This window comes from Bufo gargarizans, chromosome 4 (assembly GCF_014858855.1).
Source record: "Bufo gargarizans isolate SCDJY-AF-19 chromosome 4, ASM1485885v1, whole genome shotgun sequence".
NCBI lineage: Eukaryota > Metazoa > Chordata > Amphibia > Anura > Bufonidae > Bufo > Bufo gargarizans.
The window spans coordinates 3,266,945-3,272,944 of record NC_058083.1 but is presented as its reverse complement, the minus strand read 5'-3'; positions in this window follow the sequence as shown (position 1 = coordinate 3,272,944).

Here is a 6,000-nt window from a genome sequence, read left to right as displayed (position 1 = left end):
GCTGACGGCTCCTTATCTCTGACATTATAAACACTCATTATAGCTTAGTTTTTATATAAGAATGTGGCTTAAATAAGTGTTTATGACCTCTCGGTAGTATAGAGAGAAGGATTATTAGATGACTGCAGAAAGTGAAAGTCACACAGTTAGTTAACCCTTTGTGACAGAATGTCTCAATATTTTTAATAAAGACCAATAGAAAATATGATTTTTAGCAAAAAATTTGTAAAATGCATTCATAAACAAAAATTGCCCCCAAAGGTGTACATAGCCTTTACAGATGACCCTATCTTCTAGCACAGTAAAGTAGGGAGCTTTACAAGAGAAAGTCTGAATTTCCCCAACTTGCCCAGCAGTGGTGATGGCTATAAGAAAGGTCGTCTTTAATGTTAATAACCTCAGGGATATGTCTGTTAAGGGTACAAACGGCAGCGCAGTGAGGGCAGAGAGAACGAGGTTTAAATCCCAAGGAGGAACTCTAACGAAGTAGGTGGGACAAATTCTACTTCTGCCTTTTATGAATCTCCTAACAAGAGGAAACTCCGCTATTTTAAGATCCAAAAAGGCACTGAAAGCCGATATCTGAGCCTTAAGGCCCCTTTCACACGGGCGAGTTTTCCGCGCGGGTGCAATGGGTGAGGTGAACGCATTGCACCCGCACTAAATCCGGACCCATTCACTTCAATGGGGCTGTGCAGATGAGCGGTGATTTTCATGCATCACTTGTGCTTTGCGTGAAAATCGCAGCATGTTCTATATTCTGCATTTTTCACATAACGCAGGCCCCATAGAAATGAATGGGTCTGCCTGAAAATCGCAAGTGCGGATGCGGTGAGATTTTCACGCATGGTTGCTAGGAGACGATCGGGATGAGCAACCCCATTAAAGTCTAATCACTGTATTATTTTCCCTTATGTCATGGTTATAAGGGAAATTAATAGAATTCGCAATACAGAATGCTTAGTAAAATGTGCCTTGAGGGGTTAAAAAATAACCTCTTCCACTTGTTCGCGCAGCCGGCATCATCGTTTTTCTTCTTTTTTCAGGACCCGCAAAAGGACCTTTGCTGAATGAAGATAGAAGGATCTTCTCTCTTTATTCAGCAGGACCTGCGCTGACGTCACCACGTGGTGAGGGTGATCACGTCATCAAAGGTCCTTTCGCAGGTCCTGAAAGAAGGAGAAAGAAGACGATGCCGGCTGCGCGAACAACAGGATGAGGTGAGTTAATTTTTTATTTATTTTTTAAACCCCTCAAGGGACATTTCAGTAAGAATTCTGTATTAAGAATCCTATTATTCTCCTTTATACCCATGTTATAGAATGAATAGAACACCTAACCCGAACTTCAGTGAAGAAGTCCGGGTTCGGGTCTGGGTAGCACATCCAGTTTTTTCTCCCGCGCGTGCAAAGCGCATTGCATTCGCGCAGAAAAAAACTGAACATCGGAACGAAATAGCAGTTAAAACTGACTGCAGTTGCATGCCTACTCGCACAGGTTTCTCGCAATGCACACGCGACTCAACCGGAGAAAATCTGGGACGCCCGTGTGAAAGAGGCCTAAGGGGACTGGTTCTAAGACCCTTATCGGAGCCTGCCTGCAAAAATTCTAACAATAGACCCACATCTAATTGCTTCTGTGGATCCCATCTGTTACCTGCAAAGGACAGAAAGGTGTTCCATGTCTGTACATAAGTTCTGGAGATCTGTTTCCTACCATGAAGTAAAGTAGATATGACAGCATCGGTAAGGCCTCTTTGTTTAAATAAGAGCCGTTCAACCTCCAGGCAGTTAGATAAAGTTGTAGAACATTGGGGTGGAAGGCCATACCCACATGGAGAAGGTCTGGTATGGACGGCAGAATCCAGTATTCCCCTGCTGACAAACAGTGGAGCAGGAGGAACCAAGACCTTTTTGGCCACTAAGGGGCAATCATTATTACTTGTGCCACTTCTTCATCTTGGGATCTGAGAAAATGGAGTATACTTTACATGATGACCTCTGATTATGTGGTGCAGACTCAGGAATGCTTGAAGAACCGCTGATAACTCCACCACTAACTGGACAGGTTGATTTCAGAGAAGTGCGATTGACTTGGAGTTACATTGTGTTGTTTAAGTGTTCCCTTTAGTTTTTTTAGCAGTATATATTGTAGTAAGGCGCAAGGGTCCGTCATTGACGGAAGGTACGTGTCACCGAGGTTCCTGGCCTCGGTGAGATAAGAACCGGTAATTTTGTGTGTCAGCGGCAGCTAGTGCTCGCTGACACTGTTTTACTTAGTGTGGCTGTAAACAGGGCCGTTTGAAGGAATTTGGGGGCCCCAAGCAAAATAGACATGGAGGCCCCCCCCTCCACGCCCTCCCCACCTTACACACGCAAAGCCTACAGGAACCACCGTATAGCCATACAACATTACATAGATAGACAGACCAGATATTCCTAACACTTTGTTAAGGGTTATTAGTAGTGATGAGCGAACCCGAACTGTATAGTTCGGGTTCGTACCGAATTTTGGTGTGTCCGTGACACGGACCCGAACCCAAACATTTTCGTAAAAGTCCGGGTTCGGTTTCGGTGTTCGTCGTTTTCTTGGCGCTTTTTGAAAGGCTGCAAAGCAGCCAATCAACAGGCGTCATACTACTTGCCCCAAGAGGCCGTCACAGCCATGCCTACTATTGGCATGGCTGTGATTGGCCAGTGCAGCATGTGACCCGGGCTCTATTTAAGCTGGAGTCACTCTGCTCTGATCAGTGTAGGAAGAGGTTGCAGCTGCGACGTTAGGGCGAGATTAGGCAGATTAACTCCTCCAAAAGACTTCATTCAGTGATCGATCTGCAGCTGTGGATGATTGAACTGCTGCTATTGAATTGCTCACTGTTTTTAGGCTGCCCAGACCGTTTTTCAGTCACTTTTTTCTGGAGTGATCGGCGGCCATTTTGTGTCTTGTGGTGCGCCAGCACAAGCTGCCATTAAGTACATTTAACCATCAATAGTGTGGTTATTTTTTTGCTATATCCTTTTTTTATTTTTTATTTAAATATCTCTTTATTTCCATCATCTCAACAAGAATAGAAAAAATTCAACATGATAAAAAATAAAATTTTTAGTATATCAAAAAACATACCAATTTTTCCTATACATAAACATATAACTTCATTCCCCATTTACCCACCCAAGACTCTTATGGTGGGGGGAGGGGGAGAGGGAGATGCGAGGGACAAAAAGAAAAAAATATCCATCTATCTAGCCCTAAAGTTCTTCCATAGTTCATCAACACTTTTTACTTTTCTAGCGTGGCCCTCCATCGCTTGTTCTTTAATCAGGTTGTCCACTGCTTTTCTCCACTGTCCCACTGTTGGAGGGTCCGCCCCTACCCATTTCTTTAGTATAAGGAGTCTGGCTTGAAATAACACCTTACTCAAGACCATTCGTGTATCTCTATTCAACCTCGGATGTTCGGTTGCCCCCAAAATACAAATCATGGGATCTTCCGATATTTGAACCTTCAAGGTTAGATATACAGTGTCCGTTATTTCTGTCCAGTATCTGAACAGTCTTGGGCATCTCCAAAAACAATGTATTAAGTCAGCATTCTTTCCCCCACATTTCGTACAGTTATCCAAAATTCTAACACCCATTCTTTTCAATATCTGTGGGGATCGATGGAGCCTATGAACTACAAAAATTGGTGAGATCTTATGTGAACCCCTATTGGAGACTACTGCATAGTTTTTTAAAGCGTCATTCCATTTTTCTTCCGTAAAAGATTGGAGTTCATTTTCCCATTTTATCCTGGCAGGAATTGTAACCCGTTTCTTTTTTCCCTTCATCAATATCCTATATCTTTTAGCCGTTGCTCCTCCTCTTTCACCCGCATTAATAAAGTTATACAGTGTATCAGATCTTTCCATCTTATATTTATCCTCTTGCAGAACTGTATGCAAAGCGTTCCTAAGCTGGAAATATTTATATATATCTTTTTGCGGTATAGCGAACTCTCTAACCATTGTATTGAAGTCTTTCAATTTGCCCTGCTCAAATATCTGGTTTATATATTTCACCCCGTTTTTTTCCCAGTCTTTATACGCCTTAATCCCCTGCAGTTCCTTAAGATGCACATTTTTCCAAATAGGTGTATAATACAAAAACCCTTTAATCTCTAATATTTTTTTAATTTCCACCCATATATATTCTAATAGATTTAAAATTCTATTTCCAGTATTATTTCTACCAAGTTATACCCGATTCCAACACCTCTAAATAATTCCATTCTTCTTTCCAACCCAATCTATTTAATACCTGCCTACCCACTAAACCGTTTAAACTAACTTTTATATGACCATATTGTGTAATTAAGTAATACAAAAACCAATTCGGAACAGCTAGTCCACCTTCACTCACTGGGAGCTGAAGTATCTCTCTCTTTATTCTGGGGATCGTACCTTTCCAGAGGAAATCTCCCATTAAGCTATCAAATAGTCTAAAAGTACCCTGCGGCAACCTAACTGGGGCATTTTGAAGGACATAGAGTATTTTAGGGAGGAAAACCATTTTTATTAAATTTACCCGGCCCTGTATTGACATCGGTAGTCTTCGCCAGATATGTATTTTGGCCCTAAGTTCTTTTATAAGGGGGAGTACATTTAATTTTTCATATTCCCCAACATTTCCAGAAATTTGTATCCCTAAATATTTAAAGTTTTCATGTTTACCAAGCACCTGGACCTTTAGAACCCCCTGTGGTTGTGCATCTCCCAACATCATCATGTGTGATTTCCCCCAATTAATATTTAGTCCTGAAAAAAAGCCAAACCTATCAATTATATCTATAACTCTATTGAACTAATCCTCAGTATTGTGCATAAATAGGAGAATATCATCTGCATACATCAGCAGTTTTTCTTCCCCACCCTCATAGTGAAAACCTTTAATCTCCCTATCACTTCTTATTATACATGCCAAAGGTTCAATCGCAATAGCAAACAATAGTGGAGAGAGAGGGCATCCCTGCCTAGTGCCCCGATATAGGGCAAGGGGCAGGGACAAGCTCCCGTCCACCATCACTCTGGCCCTAGGGTTGGAATATATTAACTGTACCCACCTTATAAATCCATCCCCTATAACAAATCTTTTTAGTACTATCCATAAATATTCCCATTCAATACAGTCAAATGCCTTTTGGGCATCCAGTGAAAGTACCGCTTTTTCCCCCGCTTCTAATCTATTGGCTTCAATATTTAAAAACAACCTTCTTATATTTCAATATATCGTTCTTCCAGGTATGAAACCAGTTTGATCTTCATTGATTACACTTTTAATCACTTTTGATAACCTTTCGGCCAAAATTTTTGCAAAAATCGAAGCGATATTGGCCTATATGATCCAGGGTCTAGTTGTTCTTTACCCTTTTTTGGGATTAGTGTAATAATTGCCTCTTTCATAGAATCTGGTAAATCCCCAATTTTTTGGGCCTCATCCAATGTTATTTTTAATTCAGGTACTAACACCTGGGAGAAAGTTTTATATATTTCAAAAGGAAGCCCATCACATCCTGGTGCTTTTTCAGGTTTTACCCGTCCCAGAACCTCGTTTATTTCCGCCGTTGATATTTATTTTTCTAAAGATTCTTTTTGGGCCTGGGATATCTCTCTGAGGGGAATCTGATCTAGGTATAGCTCTAAATCTTGTATTGAGTAATGTACCCTGGACTTATATAACGCCTGGAAATATTCCAGGAACACTTCTTTAATTCCTTCAGGTGTGTTAGTTATTATACCCCTTTTATCTTTAATCGCCCCTATCCAAGATTTCCCTCTTTGGTTTCTCACTATGCTTGCCAGAAGTTTACCAACTTTTTCTCCCTCTGAGGCTAACCGAATCCCTTGGAAAAGTAATTCTTTCCTGCTTCTATCCATTTGATCTTCCTCCCATATTTTCTTATTCAGTTCAGTAGTGTATTTTGCACATGTTATTCCTGCTTCTTGAACTTTTTTTTCCAATA